Source organism: Adiantum capillus-veneris, chromosome 23, assembly GCF_014529385.1.
Source record: "Adiantum capillus-veneris isolate H3 chromosome 23, ASM1452938v2, whole genome shotgun sequence".
Lineage (NCBI taxonomy): Eukaryota > Viridiplantae > Streptophyta > Polypodiopsida > Polypodiales > Pteridaceae > Adiantum > Adiantum capillus-veneris.
Window position 1 is genome coordinate 82,003,626 of NC_140953.1, and position 17,630 is coordinate 82,021,255.

Sequence of the window (17,630 nt, forward strand, 5' to 3'; positions counted from 1 at the left end):
GTTTGGACTTGAGGATTGCAAACCTATTGCCACTCCCATGGAAACAGGTTTGAAATTGAGTCTTCATGAAGCTAGGGATCCTGCAGATGTCACTCTTTACCAAACTTCTATTGGATGCCTCAATTATGTATGCAACATGAGGCCAGATATTCAGTTTGCAGTCTCACAGGTTAGCAGATTTATGCATAGCCCAGGGTCTAAGCATTGGCAGGCTGTCAAAAGGATATTTTGCCACCTTAGTGGCACTTTACATCTTGGCTTGTTTTATCTCAAGGGGGGATCATTGCCGCCAGACTTACATGCTTTTTTGGACTCAGATTGGACTAGTTGTTTTGACACTCGAGTGTCCACAAGTGGTTTTTGTTTCATGCTTGGCAGTTCATGTATATCATGGTTGAGCAAGAAGAAACCTACTGTGGACACTTCGAGTTGTGAGGCTGAGTACAGGGCAGTCTTCACAACTACGGTTTAATGTGTATGGCTCAGACGCCTTATGGCTTATTTGGGTGTTGGACAGGACACTGCCAACACTATCTACGCTGAGAGTCATAGCGCATTGGCAGTTGTGAGGAACCCACTTTTTCATGCTCGCACAAAGCACATTGAGGTGCGTTACCACTATGTCAGGGAGAGGCTCTCAGCAAGAGAGATCATCTTGGCTTATGTGCCAACACAGGACAACCTTGCACATCTTTTCACAAAGGCATTGTCTCGTGAGAAGCTCAAAGCTTTTCGCAAAGCTTTGGGCCTACTTGCCTTTGTGGACTGATCATGTCCTCAGGGCATGGCACTTCCCTTTTCTCATGTGCCAGCTCTCGTTCTCATGTGCCAGCTCTCGTTCACCGCATCACTCAAGGGGGGATTTGTTACCATATACATGTGGTAGTGATGTGTGTGAACACACTAGGACCACCAGGGCATCTTTTCCCTCTTTAGGAGGTTTTTTCCTCGTGCATTGTATGTACGCCATCACTCTAGGGCTATCTATCTTTCTATTGCACACTAAGTAATACATCTCTATTGTGTGCCTTGAGCTTTCTTTATCTTCTCCAAGCTGTGTGTGTTTTCCTGCAACCCTAATTCCAACATTTCATAAGAACACTTAAAAACAACAAAATCAAATAATTCAAACATTTGTATATGAAATACTCTTCACAACCGCGTTACCGACCAAGTATTTCATATAGTTACTACTTAAAAAAATTAATTGCACATGCACATACAAATTATATGACGTTCCAACGGCTGGGTTAGCGACCTGAATGCCACATTTATGAAAAAATAGATGCTTTTAACAAATGACACTCAATTAGCCGCATTACCGATCGTGCCGCCCAAATCTGAGGAGAAATAATGGTTTGCATACGACTATCATATAGCCGCGTTACGGACCAATGCCCATATGTTTTTTGGGAAAGGGGAAGGGAAGTTAACTTACCATAAGGATACTAGATTCACCGTGTACCAACGTAGTACCCAACTAGTAAGCCAATACTTACCACAAGGACACCATCTTCCCCGCGTCATCGAGGTGGTGCCCCCGTGGTAAGCACTATTCCGTAAAATAGCTTACGCACATACTCCCATTGTGTGGTAAGGTACGTTATGACTGCCGTGCAATACGACAAAAGGCATGCTACCACACAATACATACACACATACAACACATACCCGAGTCGTGTGGTTAGGTACTCCGCTACTGCCGTGCACTGCGATGTAGAGCATGCTCCCACACGACCCTCTCTCTCTCTCTCTCTCTCTCTCTCTCTCTCTCTCTCTCTCTCTCAAGAGATGACTCAAAGAAAAACGCCCAGCGGGCCTGATCGGGGCCCTATGTATATAATTTTGCGGTCTCGTCGGGCTTTTTAGTTTCCCCGGCGGGCTCGCAGGGAAAACTGAATAGCCCGGTGGTCTTGTAGGGAAAACTTAAAACCCGAGGAGATTTTAGTGGGTTTCTAGGTCGCCCTACACCGGATTCTTTGTGATCATGTTAAGTGTAATCATGTAAATGTGTTAATAAGACCTTGTGATCACACAAAAGTTGTGGTAATTACGTAAATATTAAATCCTTGGTTCAAACCCAAGTGCCTTATTTCCCATAATTTTCAGAGGCATGTGCAATTGGGACTTCTCAACTCTTGGCACAATGAGTCTCTAGATTCACTTCTTCTATCAATGAGGAGTGGAGAATTTCTTGACTAATCGAAACCACCCATCCTTGACTGACAACCTGAGCCAGTCCGTACTTTCCACCCCCACACTTACACTTTGTTTTGCTTGTTTTCTAATTACTACAACATGATTGTTCATACACAAAGTTCCTTTTTATGATTTCCATCACAAGCTTGTTAAGAGAGCCCTTTAAGCATGATCAAAGCGGCACCAAAACAATCTTTTCTAGAATAAAAACAACATACAACCCTTCTTCATTAAAATATCCCAACCCCAAGAGTTCACTCCTCTTGGCGAGAGTTTATAACGCCCGGTGTCTTTAGTTGCCCATACAACTAAATTGTCCCGCAATCTGGGCACAAACCCACAGTGACTAACTTACAACCTAGGCACACGCAAGTAATATCTTGCATTTTGGACACAAACATGTAAGATGTGTACACCCATATGCACTGATTTAGCATTCACTCTGCTAAGCCCTCCTCCCTTGATATCAAAAGGAGTTTTGACTATATCGGTATAGGATTTTGAATGAAGAAGATTCGAGAGTTTTCCTACTAGGCAAACATTTCTTTCCTACTTCAAACAATGTATCCTCAAATAATCCTTCTATATTAACACAACTTAAAGAATTAAGAAGTTCAATTGATGCGGTTTTGAATTGGGACTAACCCAATGTTTAGGTAGTTTTCTCCTTCCTAATTACACATGATGCATTGAACAAAAAAGTAGTTTCCTACCTATTCATGAGCAATAACATCACTTCGTGGGATAAGTGGCACATCCTCATTCATCGGTGCCTTTCCTTTGCCTTTACCATTATTGATTCCAGCTTCGTGATCGTGTGATCCACCATAGCGAGTCTCTTAGGTGCCATCCCCACTACTAGATACTTAACGTAACTTGAGAATTTGTAAGCTAGAGTATAAGATCCAATGGAAGTAGGGTAGATTCCAAAACATATATGGTTATTCCACACATCAAACCTAAAATATATGCTTGCTTAATCCTACCATAATCTTATGATAAGCATGTGTTATAACCCATACACTAATCACATGATTAATCACTTATATCTACTTGCAAGAACAATCCATTATTTTAGTCAGACAATATTATTGATTATGATTAGCTTATTCATGCAAGCATCTAGGTTATATTGATGAAGAATTGTGCATGAAGTCAACACAATTGATTATGTAATCGAGCAGTGAGAAATTCATTATTTTGTAATGTAGAGAAATTACCATAAAATAGGTATAATGATTGTTGATTTCTAATTGAGGATAGGTAAATAAGAGTATAGCATCTGATATAGAGTAGCAATTGGAAAAGATTCCAATTGAATGGTAATATGATATAAATTGGAAAGGATTCCAATTGAATGGTAATATATTGAAGCAATTGGAAAGGATTCCAATTGAGAGAAGAGATTGATAATAGCTTGATTAAACAATAGATTTACATTACTCAAATGTGCTTTAGAGTTATTGATCCCTCAAACCTTTGATGTAGAAGCCACCAAGTTAATTGACACAGCAACAGAGCTCTTCTCCCACGTGTGCTCAAGTGTGTGTAAAATTGAGTGTGAATGCCCTTTATATAGATTTCTAGCGTTTCTTGATGGGCACGGCTTGCCCAAATCAGCTCCATATCTCTCTAGCTCACCCCCTCTTGCTAAAATAATAAGTAGAGGTGTCACAAGCTCCTACTTAGCCATTAGAGGTGTCCCTCTTTACCCTTTTGGGTGATACACCTCATGTAGTGCCCCCATGCTCATAGTCAATTATTCTATAAGAGATGGATCCATGGATAAGGGTCATTTATGGGTATACATGGACATACATACACATGCACATACATGTTCATGAACATGCATACATATGCATACCTTAGACCTAGGAATTAATTTATTAACATTAGGATGAAAATTAATTGTCTAGAGTGAGCTTGGATTATGAAATTTTAATTTTGAAAGTTGTTATTAAAAGACAAGCTTGAGGATGAAGGTGTCGGATGCACACACCTGCTATATTTAGTAATTTTTGGGACAGACAACTATTTTTATGGAAATTCAAGACGGTGTAGATTTTGACGAGACGGTCGCGTCGTCTAGGTGGGTGTAAGCACCTCAAAACTTTCTATTTTTAGACAAAAATGACAAAAAATAGTGAAAATTTCATTTTTGAAAATCTTACAACAATATATTTATCATTAGCTCATCATATGTGAAAAAACTTCCAAAAATAGTAACTTTTTGTATATGACTAGAATGGCATGATATGTATTTATCTACATGGGAATCCCCTCTCCAAGGGTGGCAGAGACCTTCATAGATGGTGGGCTCCAAGATCACAACACTAATGAATCCCCACAAACCAGGATCATCAGCCTTCATGATATTATAAATTATATGTCTCCCTCAATCTCCAAACGGGCACGATTTGTGTAGTATAAAGAGTCATTGATTTTGTTTGTAACTTTCTTGGTGAAGATGTTACAATGAACTCACTAATGAGAGACAGTGTTGGTCATTGTCCATCTCTAGGCAAAGATAAGACATTAAAATAGCAATGCGTTGTCTTCACTACAACCATAAACAAAGCCCACCATTGACAATATTGAAGATCTTGATGATAATGTAATGCATCAAACTTATGTCAAACTAGCTTATACGTGTGAGGTGCAATGACAGGGAAAATATGTGTGGCACGACACGTGTCAATACGAGAAACATAATAAATGATGGAATAGGGGCCCTCAAGTATGGAAAGGTGGCAAATAAGTATCATTTCCTTGCAAGTAGACAATGGCATACTTGACCAAGCAAGTATCTTGGCAATAAGTTCCCTAACAGTTCATACTACACCCAATTCAACTTGGGCAATAGGTGCAGATCATAATGATGAATCTAGTGAAAATTTCAAAGGAAGCCATATATTAACCAACAAAAGGTGACATTCTATGGGGGGAAAAAAAGAGGGCAAGAGGTAGTGCTTTGTCTTATTTTTATGAACATCACGTGCACAAATAGGCGTAGATACTACCTCTTGCTACACTTCATCTTCTTGCTCCTCTTCTTGAATCTTCAGCCATGAATATGTCTGATCATCTTCACTATCATGCAATATAGACATAAGCTAACCTCAACCATCAACATCCTCCACCATGGACCTTGGGCATATTGCGTTAGTACACAAGAGTGAGGGAGAAAATCTTACAAGGGTTGTATAAATCAAGAGTGTAGTACAATCTTAGAAGTGGACCCACTAATCAAGCTGGAAATATATCTCTTCCCAAATAACACAAAATGATACTCGCTTCAAATTTATATCGCTAAGGCATGCATAGTTGAGGTCCATTGTCTATTGAAATTTCACCTATATCTACTATTGAAAGAAGAGGAAATTATAGGGTTTTGTTGAAAGTGTATTATTTGATATAGGTGCTTACATAAAGGGAAAAATATACATGAGGTGCTATGTGTTGAGAAAGAGAATAATCTTTATATATTAGAATTTGATTTTGTCTATCACAAACTATGCATCAATTGATACTTCATACATGTATGTTCATCCCATATTACCACTCCAAATGGTAGAGAGGATGCAAGACAAGGCTTGAGTACAAGCATCCATAGAGTGTGTATCAGTCAACGATAAAAGAAGATTGAAAAATATATTGGTGGTTGCATGGGGAAATAATAGTAGGGGAGGTTTAACAACTACTTGGTGGTAGAGTTTGTTGACAAGCATTTACTCTAGTGAGTACGAAGAAGAAGAAGAAGAAGAGAATTTACATTATCAAAGAAGGAACAATCCTAAGACAAAGAAGTAGAGACTTTAGATTGCCAAAATAGGAACAATTCCAAGATAGGATCAAAACCCAGTTTTGACAAGTCTTGAATTGAACACCATTATTCAAGAGGGAGCTACAATAGTCAGACTACCATACTTAGGTGACAAACAATATTTCAATATTGTTTGTATTGGGTATTTAGAGAATATTCATATATATGTGATTTTTCACCCAATGTGTTTTCTTTTAGGAATGTATCGAATGCCAAGTTCAAATTGCCCCAAAAAGAAAGTATAGTAGGGGTGCTCATCCCTCTTTGCAAGAAAAGACTAGTGGGGGGAGAAAAATATCAAAGGTGCACATATGTGGAACCATCAAAAGAACTGTTATGGAATTGATATTCTACTATATTGTAGCTGACAGCAGGTAGAAAATTCTTGATTAGCAAAATATTATTGATAATCAATTAAAAACATTAAGCAATTTCTTAAGCTGAATATTACAAATTTAGATCCTAAAGTACACTTATCTCTTTATATACATCTCTCCATCACGCGTATGTTGAGAGGAGCGTCTCCAAAGCTCTGATACCACTGCTACAAACGAAAGCGAGAGGACCCTACAAAATATGTAAACAACATGTTGCAATCCATGAAAAGCACAAATCCACATACCTGGCACAACCCATAGCACGTATGCAACACCGTACTCGAACAGAGGGAGACAGAGAGCGGGAGAGAGAGAAAGGAAGCCTGCACGCGCACCTCCTAGAGCGGAGTGCTACACCGGTGCAGCAAGAGAGTAGAGAGAAGAGGAGAGAAGAAACAGACAAGCATTGGGTGCAATTTTCCCCATGAAAGAGTGACCATTTTCCTCTTGCGCATATTGGATTTATAGATTTTTTGAATGGTCAAAGTGAGTACAAATTGGCCGGCCGGTCATAAATGGCCAAAGCTCATAAAAGAGCACTTGAATAATAGAATATACAAAATATATATTTGTTGGCATAGGCCTAGATTGGTCAAGCCTTTTCCACCTGTTAGTTACGATAAATAGTAGAATATCAATTCCATAACATGCAGCTGAGAGCACGAGGGGAGACAAGGCTGAGTTGATGGGTGCAAGCATGCGCATTTCTTGAGCTACCCGCATGATGATGAAGGAAGGTCTACCTGATACTTTGACACGTAGCCAAGCTAGAGGAATTATCGAGGAGGAGAAAAGGTGGCAACTTGGGGTGTGAGTGGTATTGATGGATCCCCTAGTGATGATGATGATCTCCAGTCATATGGTTTTATTTTTTATATAAATTATGTAACGTAAAAAAATGAATGATTCAATGTGTATGTATTGGGATGGTTTCCCATTGTCGACGATGAGTATTTTAGCACTACCCCTGCTGTTCCACTAAGGCATTGTGAACTTTATAGTACTAAATTGATAATTTCTCATGCAAATTAAACATCTTTGTTATTTCCCTTCCTTCAATTGATTTACTATGTGTACATGGTCCTCCCATATGAAAAAAAAAATTTAAATCCTCTAATTCATCTTCTTCTTTGTGAAACTTGCCTCACCTGCTATAGTCTAGCTTACTATAAGTAGCTTCTTGATAACACTATTAGCATTGAATGCACCTCTAAAACTAACATGGCAGATCTCTAAACAACTCAAGGATTTTTAATTACATGCACATATTTGACCCACTAATTCTATGCCTAATATCAGTTTTCTTTCATACATAATTTTGGCATTTTGAAGACAATTAGTATAACATTTCATTTCATTTTCTCTCTCTTTCCCCCCTCAACTAAATTATGAGCCCTACCTTTGTAGTCGATTATCCCCAACCTCGCAAGTCGACGACTTTTTGGCACCCACACATACACTCACTTGTCAATTCTAATGCTACACGCATACACACACACAGATATCAAGAATGTCTCGTTAATGCGCAAGCCGGAAACCCTACTTGATGGATCCTTATTCTTCTATTCAAGCTAATTAGATATTTACTTTGCCCTAATTAATTTGAATGACAGGCTTATATAGTCAAATGTTGTTGCCAAAAGCAGGTTGCAGTCCGTAGTAATTAAGTTCTAAACTAGCAGCTAGTTAGAGACCTGCCAACCTTGAGCAAGAACCTACCGACCTTGAGCAAGAACTTCAAATTAGGCAATATTAATGTGTAAAAGCATATAATTGAACCACTCTCTTGGATAGCCCATATAGCAATTCTAGGAAGATCTTATCTTTTTACATAGTCATTGTAGTTAGAAATTGTGACTTTTTATAGCATGATTTCCATGATTTTTTTTATTTTCCAATGAGTATGTAGCATGATCTTCCCGAATCCTCGCCCATTTTTAGCACTCTCGTCAGCATTGTATTTGAACATGGTTAATACTTTTAATTGGGATAAGTACAAAATTGTGTACGACCATAGCTGCACACACTCCTACTGAAAATGATGGTTTGTGATAACCATTTTTTTGTGCAAATTCACATAATTACTGCTATGATATACTACATGATATTTTTGTGCCTCCTTCCATCTATCGTGGTCGTCAAATGTCATGAACTCATCTGTAAGGCATAAAATTTATTGCACTTATAAAAGTGTGAATATTTCTTGATTTTGTCCTCTTCAAATGGCTCATTATTATCTATTACTAGTTGTTAATAACAGTAGCACTCGACAACACAATTACTTTATTAGGTTTAGCACAATTTTTTTATTGGCAATATAAATCTCTGTCTTGATTGACCTTACTCAAATGATTTTTATCATGATCTTCATTTGTTTTTGTTATATTTCTCTAACTCGTTTAAGGAAGGAGATGACTTATCTGACTGCCTCGCATTATGTTCTACATAGGTTTTTGTGAATACTTTATTTTGCAAACTCGTTTTAAAAGCTTGAGTGATAATATACTAACCATGTTCTCTCAGATTTTCCAGATCCTACCTTCCTGGCTAATCAATCAAATATCTTAATTAATCCATATCTTACTGCTTACTGGTTGACTATACTAACAATGTTATACAAGATTATGCCAAACTCGTAGATGTGTTTGCTTATACCATTCAAAGAGACAACACAGCTCTCTCAGCACTCATAAATAGATACCCATTCAATATCCTTGTGGTATGTATAACAAATACATTAGTGTTCTTTTCATATTTTGTTTGTCTACATTTTCTTCTAAGCTCAATACTCACGCACTGCTATGGCCATGGTCTCTCATTGATTTAAAGCATTTTTCATTAAGATCATTTTTCATTAAGCTTTACAGCTACTCGTGTGAGCTAAGGTTCTCTGGATAGTGAACAACAGTTTTTAAGTACCCTCCGACTCAAATATGCTCCAAACTAGTCTCACACATGTGATAAATGTTATATTTTTATGCCTAGCCTAGTCCATTGGTCACGGACACACAGATTCTCCGATTTAGGCACTGTGTAGATACTCATCTTGGTGCAGATCCGTCAATTTAGGTAGCACATTGATAAATTTCTATTCATGATTTTTTAAACAATATCACATGCAGATTCTTCGATTTAGGTAGTATTAGTGCAGATTCACCGATTTAGGCAGCATGTCTGTAGATTTTTCGATTTAGGAAACACCGATCATAAAATAATGTTGCAATGGCTGGCCACCACTGTAACTGGTATGATTTTGTTACCCAAGTACACACAATGAAGGATATTTGGATTGGAATTTGAAATGGGTATACGTCAGCAGATATTTTGATATGGATTTGGATTGGGAATTGGTGTATGATTATTTTTTGTCACGACACTGTTTATGTAATTGGACTTGACATTTATGAGATTGATGATGAGTGTGACCAATGATATTCTGGTTCATCAAGATATGACATATACTGCTTATTCTAGTGGTATGGGACATTAGAATAGGTAGTATGTGGATGACAGCAGGCATAAACAGTGTTGTTTAGTTTAATAATTTCTTCTTTTTATGACATGTTCCTAACACAAAATACTAATCACTATTTTTGACAAGTATCGTTTGCATATTTCTTATCTTTGCAATTGAGGATAGTTGCTTTCCAACGAAGAGGTATGTTATTGGATTGATATTCTACTATTTATTGCAGCTGACACATGGAAAATGCTTGACCGATCTAGGCCTATGCAAACAAATATATATTTTATACATTTTATTATTTAAGTGCTCTTTTATGAGCTTTGTCCATTTATGACCGGCCAGCTAGTTTGTACTAAATTTATCCATTCAACAAATCTATAAATCAAATACGTGCAAGAGAGAAATGGTCACTCTTGCACGGGGAGAGATTGCAGCCAGTGCTCGTGTGTTTCTTCTCTCCTCTTCTCTCCTCTCTACTCTCTCGTCGCACCTGCGTAGCACTTCGCTCTAGGAGGTATGCCTGCAGGCTTCCTTTCTCTCTCTCCCGCTCTCTGTCTCCCTATGTTCGAGTATGGCATTGCATACGTGCTATGGGTTGTGCCAGGTATGTCAATTTGTGCTTTTCATGGATTGCAACGTGTTATTTACGTATTTCATAGGGTCTTTCGGCTTTTGTTTGTAGCAAGAACAAGTTGCATCCACCCCTCAAAAACATTGTGTGTCCACCTACTTTTTTTAGCAATAAATGCAGGCCACAATTGTGGATTGTTGATATGCTTGAGAAAGATAAGGTTGTAGCGGATAATTTTGTGCGAAGTCCAAACTATCTAATGCTCTATGAATTGGAGGAGTTGGGACTAGCTTCTAGTGGAATTGGAGTTGATCTCTTTCAGATAGATGATTCCAGTGTTAGAACTTACAACTACTGGTAAATCGTCAGAACATTCAAAGAAACTAGGATAGAAGGTGAAAATTGGACTGAAATAGCTAGCTAAATTGAAATAGTATATTGGACTGAGAAATAGACAGGATGACTGGAAAAGTGTTCACAGTTCAGATTGAGATTCATAGTTCATGAGTAACCAATACAAGTTATATCAGACTGAAGCTCAATTGACTACAATACTTATGATTACAAAGTGGATTCACAGGCGAAAGATTGTAGCTCAGGAACTACTTGGGAAGCTAAACCAAGAGAACTAAGGAGTAAGAAGTCAAAAAGACAAGTAGCCCGATTACAAAGTAATGGGTCAATTTACAGCCTCAAGAGTTACTTTAGTAACTGCCATGGTAGTTACTGTTATGTGACCAATCCACTGTCCGGATTCCAAGAGATAGTTCCCACCTGCTGAAGCCATCTTTGCCTTCTACATCCTTCCCTCCTTTCTTGAATTTTGGTATAACTCCAAATTTTTGAAAAATCCACCGCCTGATCCTAAAATGGTGTTGAGGAGCCCCTTTGCCCATTTGTTGAGTCGCTGATGTTCCTCATGATAGTACTCCCTTGTAGTTGCTAGCTCTTCTGGTATTGCTAGCTCTATACCATATTTCATGCTTGTTGAGTTCTTGACACCCCTATAATTGTAATTCCAAGGGTGTCTAGCCAAAGAAATTTCAACACCTCACTAGGAAAATCCACCGTCTGATTTTGAGATTGGCTGGAAAAATCCATCGTTTGATCTTGAGACTGGCTGGAAAAATCCACCGTCTGATTTTGAGATGGAACTACCCAGTATCCTTCCACTGAACCCACTTCCTCTTTCCCTTCGTCTGTGTTGGTGTCTCAGAAGTCCCAGTGCCAGCATTGTCCTTCTGGATAAGTTTGTAAATGGCCTCCTGCTCAAGTTGATCCCACCTTTCTGTGGTCATCTCAATTTCATAAGGCATGAGAGGATGATAGGTTTTTGTGCCGGGATCATAGAGCATGCTTTTACCCTTTGTCAGACGAGCTCTAGCCAATTTATGACAATGCAAAGCTGTGTGGATCCATCCTTTTGGAAGAGGCTAATTTGTTTTAATCCTAGATCAAAGAGTATCTCAGCCATTTCTCTGTATTGTGTTCCCAAACCTGGTTTACCCGTAATATCCTTTTTAGGAATCTTAGAGGACTCCACAGTAAGTTGCAACAGCTGATTTGTGATCCAAGGTGAGCCCTTTGAGCTGGATTTTCCATTTCCCCATACAGAGCTTGATTCTCTGCATTTCATCTTTCAGTTCCAGAACATCATTTAACTGGAGAGCATCATTGATCAATGACTGCCAGGTTTTCCATTCGATAGTGGATCGCTCATACGATTCCTGACGTTCATCAGTGATGTTATAGTATGTAAGCCGATCCACTGGTTCTGGATGTTGAAGATACAAGGCTGGGAAAAACGTAGGCAGCTCAATTTCCCTAGAAGGCAAGGCATACAGGAGAACTAGGGAATCAAGTACAAACTCTAAAAAATTTAGGATAGTCTGGTTCTCCTGCTGCATCATTTTCTTGGTGACTCTAACCAGCTGGAAGAAACTTCAGAGAGACGTCCTATGTGCCCCTACTATCATTTGAGTTTGTGGTACCTTAGTGCTAGAAGCTTGATCTTCAATCATAGCTTGTACCCTCTGGTCGTGAACTCCTCTGGCAATTTGCATTTGCAGTAGGACTTCTTTCAGTTGATTTTTGACCTCTCTCATACACTTGTATGTGGGCTTATTCCCAAGCAGGAGCTCTAATTCAATGGCTAAGGAATGTGTGAGGTCCCCACCCCGCCGTCTCAAACGGAAAATCTGATGGTAAACCTTGTGGCCACTAGATCTATAGCGGAAGCAAACAAAGTGGTTCATCGTTCATCTAGCGGATGATCTCTCATCACAAAGTGAGTCGAGTTCGAGCCTACTATCAATGAGATCTAGCTCCACCTCGTAGGGGAAGCGCACTTAACTTATCTAGCGATCCTAAGACCCACCTTCCAAGAGGAGAGAATTCCTGAGTGCCTTTTTCCCCGTGTTTCAAAGGCACGTACACTTGAGACCTCGCCGCTCTTGGGGAAATGAGTATTACTAGTGTCGATTTATAACACTATGGGGACAGAGAGTTCCCAACCAATCGGGACCACCCTTCTCATAGGCATTTGCAACCTGAGCCAAGCCTCCACTTTCCACCCCCACACTCACACTTCCTTGTGTGTCCTAATTACTACCACGAGGTTGTTCAACATATAAGTTCCTTGATTATATTCCGATTCACAAGGTTCGTTAAAACAGCCCTTCAATCAGTATTGCAAAGCGGCACCAAGACAGTAACTCTAGTAAAAAATTTACTCAAACTTATTCATTAAAATTCCAATGTTCTGGAGGTACAACATCCCCCCTCCAGCGAGAGTTTACTCCTCTCGTTGTCGCCTAGCTGGCCATACAACTAGGTATGTCCACCGCATAGAAAGCACGACATGGACATTCCCACCGCATAGAAAGCAAGATGTGGGTTCCCACCGCATAGAAAGAAAGTCGTGGGTATCCACCGCTTAGCCAGCAATCGTGGATTCAAGAGCCCTTAACCAAGAACTCTGCCCCCTGTGATCAGGAGGGGGTTCGGACTAGTATCAACATTGGAAATAGAAATGAACATGCCGAACTAAATTTTCCCTAGCAGACATTCTTTCTTATTTCAAACAGTATATCCATCAACCATTCTTTCCTACTTAGACTTTAATATACAATTGAATTCAAATGCCGAGGTTTCCGTCGGATTTCTCCAACATGTTTAGGGATATGTTCTTTCCTAACTTATCGTATGCAATGTTAAATTAGACAACTTGAATAAAAATGTGACCTACCTCTTCCATTTCCTCGTCATTGGCCCGTGAGATGGCCGGTACTTGGTCGTCCATGGGAGCTTTTCCTTTCCCATTCACGTTGCTTGTTCCCGCCTCGCGATCGTGGGCACCACTGAAGCGAGTTCTCTTTACCAGGGCCATATTATACTCACTACTTAAATTGACAACTTGGAAAAAGAAAGCTAATATTCGAGAGCACGTTTGACCAAAATGACGGATTAGTTTCAATAAGCAAACTCCTTTATACGAGAGGTTTGATTACTTCAAGACATAGAGATGAATTGGCCCTAAGGTTAATTATTTGGCCTAGATAATTAAGAATTTCATATTTCTACTTGATCTAGCTACTAGAGATGAATTAGGCATACTTAATCACTTCCTAATGCAAGTAGAGATTTGCAGATTTACCGCATGCATAGGTGAGAGGATTCCTTTTTCCCAGTGGATTAATTGGGGAATTAATTACACTAATTACATCCTAATATTTGAACAATTTGAATCTAAACATAGCTATGTGTGGTAATAGAATGAAATATATTAACCTTATCACATTGCTGGCTTGATTCTATCATTCATTAACTATAATAACTTAGTGGATAATTCTCTTATTGCTAATCATACATTAATCTATGATTAGGAGAGGTTAATTGTAGCAGCGGAATTATGAGAACCATAGAAGGAATTATAACATAACGTGAAATCAGCTTTATTTTATCGTAGTTTGGGCTGAATTTGAATCAATTTGTTGATCCAATGGAGCTTCTTGTGGCGAGAATTGGGCAGCACTTCCGTCTTTTGCTCCTTCTCCAAAGGCTATGTGTGCCGGCAGCACCTCCCCAAGATGTGTGTGTATGTGTGTGTGTGTGTGTGTGTGTGTGTGTGTGTGTGTGTGTGTGTGTGTGTGTGTGTGTGTGTGTGTGTGTGTGTGTGTGTGTGTGTGTGTGTGTGTGTGAGCACACTCTTAAATAGGCCCCTCCATGCTGAAAATCGACCTTGCTTGCTATTTGCATCTGAGAGCTACTCCACTTATGCATGGCAAGTCCAGTTACATGCCTACCAAGTGTCCAGTTAGCTAGTGTAACTGACTCTCATACTCTCTCTCAAGCATGGAAACTCTCCCACAACTCCCAAAAGAAGAGAGGGCGCCCCCTAGGTGCTAAAGCAGGCTCTGAGTAGCCTGGAACCTGTTCCCACACAGCCTCGAGCCCCGGTGCCTCCCCGCACAACCTTAGGAATTTTTGGTTTTAGGCTAAAACGGGCCATACGAGTCGGAATTTTATGCCGTAAATTGCTATACTAAGCTCTAACTAAGGTGTATCTATCCGAGTACCTGCCATATCCGAAAATGCTTTTTTTTCAAATTCGGGGTACGGGTGCAGTTTTTCGAGACGGTCAAAACTAGACGGGCTGGGTGACCAAAAACTTACTATTTTTGGAAATTTTTCACAAAAATTATTTGAATTCACTTTTGGAAGCTTTATAACATTCTAAACATCATGGCACCGACAGAATTTGAAAAACTTCTAAAAATAGTAACTTTTTCCGTTATGTTCATTCCATGGTACAAGGGTGCTCTTTTAACTCAGGGTCAGAGACCTTACAGAATGACAGTCTGCAATAGACTTCTGCTGCCAGTGTATATTGACCTACCTATCATCAGAGGTTAGTACCCATTCAATTACTCTCTCTAGCAACTAAATTCGGCTAGGATGCTTCGATAGTTGGCACACTTCCTGATCATGGAAGGTGGGTGATTTCCAATGCTGGACCATTTCTTTGGCGCCAACGTATAACAGTTGAAACTGTTCCAAATCACAAAGAAGAACATCATCTTCCAAATACACCCTGGTTTGGAGCTTGCTGATGTCTTAACCTTTTGTGCAGTGTGATGAGATGAAATAAATGTTGCTCATCACCTTCCAGAGTTTCAGCCACAACCTTAGCTTCCCTTTCTCATCTGTACAGTGTTGTGGCTGGTGTGCTGGGGTGTCTTTAGTGTTGCCTGTTTGCTGGTTTTCAGTTCCTTGATTCCTCGACTGCTGATCCTTACACTGGTCTGGCTAGTCTGTGTTGGGATGACTGCCCCTTGTGGCAGCTGATCCAATCATCATGTTTATCTGCTAGTTCCTCCTCCCTTTCTTCATCCTTCTATATTTCTTTCCCAGAATCCTCCTCGAGGTCATTCTGCTTCTCGATATAGTCCATAATGGCTTGATTTGCCAAAGCACTATTATACTCAGAAAGTTTATCCTGCAAATCACTTTGCAGGGTTTCCATACGCACCCTCCTCAGATTATCCATATTGAAGACTGTGTTGCCGTCTGGATTCATATATATATATATATATATATATATATATATCATTCAGTTAAAAAGGCTTTCAATGCAGTGTGGCTGGTTAGTAATGAGTTGAATTCAACTCTCTTCATTCTTAATATAGTTTTAAATCTATCAGCAACTCTCTCAGCCTCTACCTTTTCTTCTCTCAACTGCCTCATCTCAACCTCCATCTTTGTCAGCTTACTTTCTAGCATCTAATTGTCATGGCTGAATGATTTTCAAGAATTCTATGCCTCAAGGACTGTGCCCCTATATCTTCTTTTAACTTCTCAACTTGCTGCTCACTTTTTCTCAGCTCAAGTTGTAACTTGGTCACTTCATCAGTGGACGCTGAGGCATCCATCATTTGTCCCAAGGCATGGACAATCGTATTCCATGATGACTGGATTAGCATTGAGCAACCATCATTGACCGTTGCTGGGTCAGAGACTATTGGCTCATAAACTGTAACAGGAGCCATATATGGTAGTGTAGCATAATCAGATTTATGCAGGATTAATCGTCCTTTAAGAGGATGAGTCTGCAGTTGTTTCTCTGTGCTTCTTGGTTAAGGCTAAATTCATGTCACTGAAAGGGATAGTATAATTATCAAGTGGGCTAGCAGGCATCTGAACTTTTCCCTTATCAGTGTGAGCTGCCAGCTGTTGAGCACTGGTCTTTTTAGGCTGGTCTTTTCTAGTACTGGTGGTTGCTGAACTTTGCTCAGTTTGTTGGCTAATTCCAACAGTAGTCTTTGTTGGAGGCTGGTTTGTCTAGCTGGCTGAAGTCTGGTCTGCTGGAAATTTTTCAGTAGACACAATTTTGACCTGACTTTCTAGCTGCTTTAGTAGAGCACTGCTCTTGGCCAATGTAGTTTTTCGTCTCTTAGAACTACCAGCTTCCTCCCGTGTGACCTTTTTCTTCTGACCAGTAAGAGTCAACTGAGTGTCTGGGGTTTCTTCATCAGAGGATAAATCAACATTATTAGTTTCTGGGATGGATTTCTGACTCCACGTCATCCGTACTTGATGATGAGCATCTGCGAAGTTGCCCAATAGAGAAACTGCCAGACATACCAGGCTTTAAAAAATGTATGGGACTTTAGCTTTATGATCTGTTGAAGCACATTATGAGACAGAATCTGACATAGGTTGATTGAGGCCTTGTCATCCAATATTTTTGCCAGTAACATACCAAACAATTTTTAAGAAACATATGTGGGGTTATTATTCAGACTCACATCTTCAGCCACAAATTGGTAAGCAATGGGAATGTCCAGACCTGCTCTCCTGGAACCCCTTGCGCACTGGCCTTACTTTTTTTCTTGGCTATGTCATCTTCCTTCAAGGCTGCACTTATCTGCTCTATGGTTGCCACAGCCGGATTTGGCTCATTTGGCATCTTGAAATCATAAGCAGTGTTATCCAAAATTGCTGGCACTTTCATTCCATACACCATAGCACTGCCTTCATCAGCATTGAAGGAATCATGAACCTGTCGAATGATGGCTGTGTCGAACTCTATTCTTGTAGCTTGCACCACCACATGCAAATCCCATAGTCGTAGCAACGCCTCTGCTTGCTCAGTAAACACGTACTGATGTATCTTGCTATGGAGAATGAGTGGTA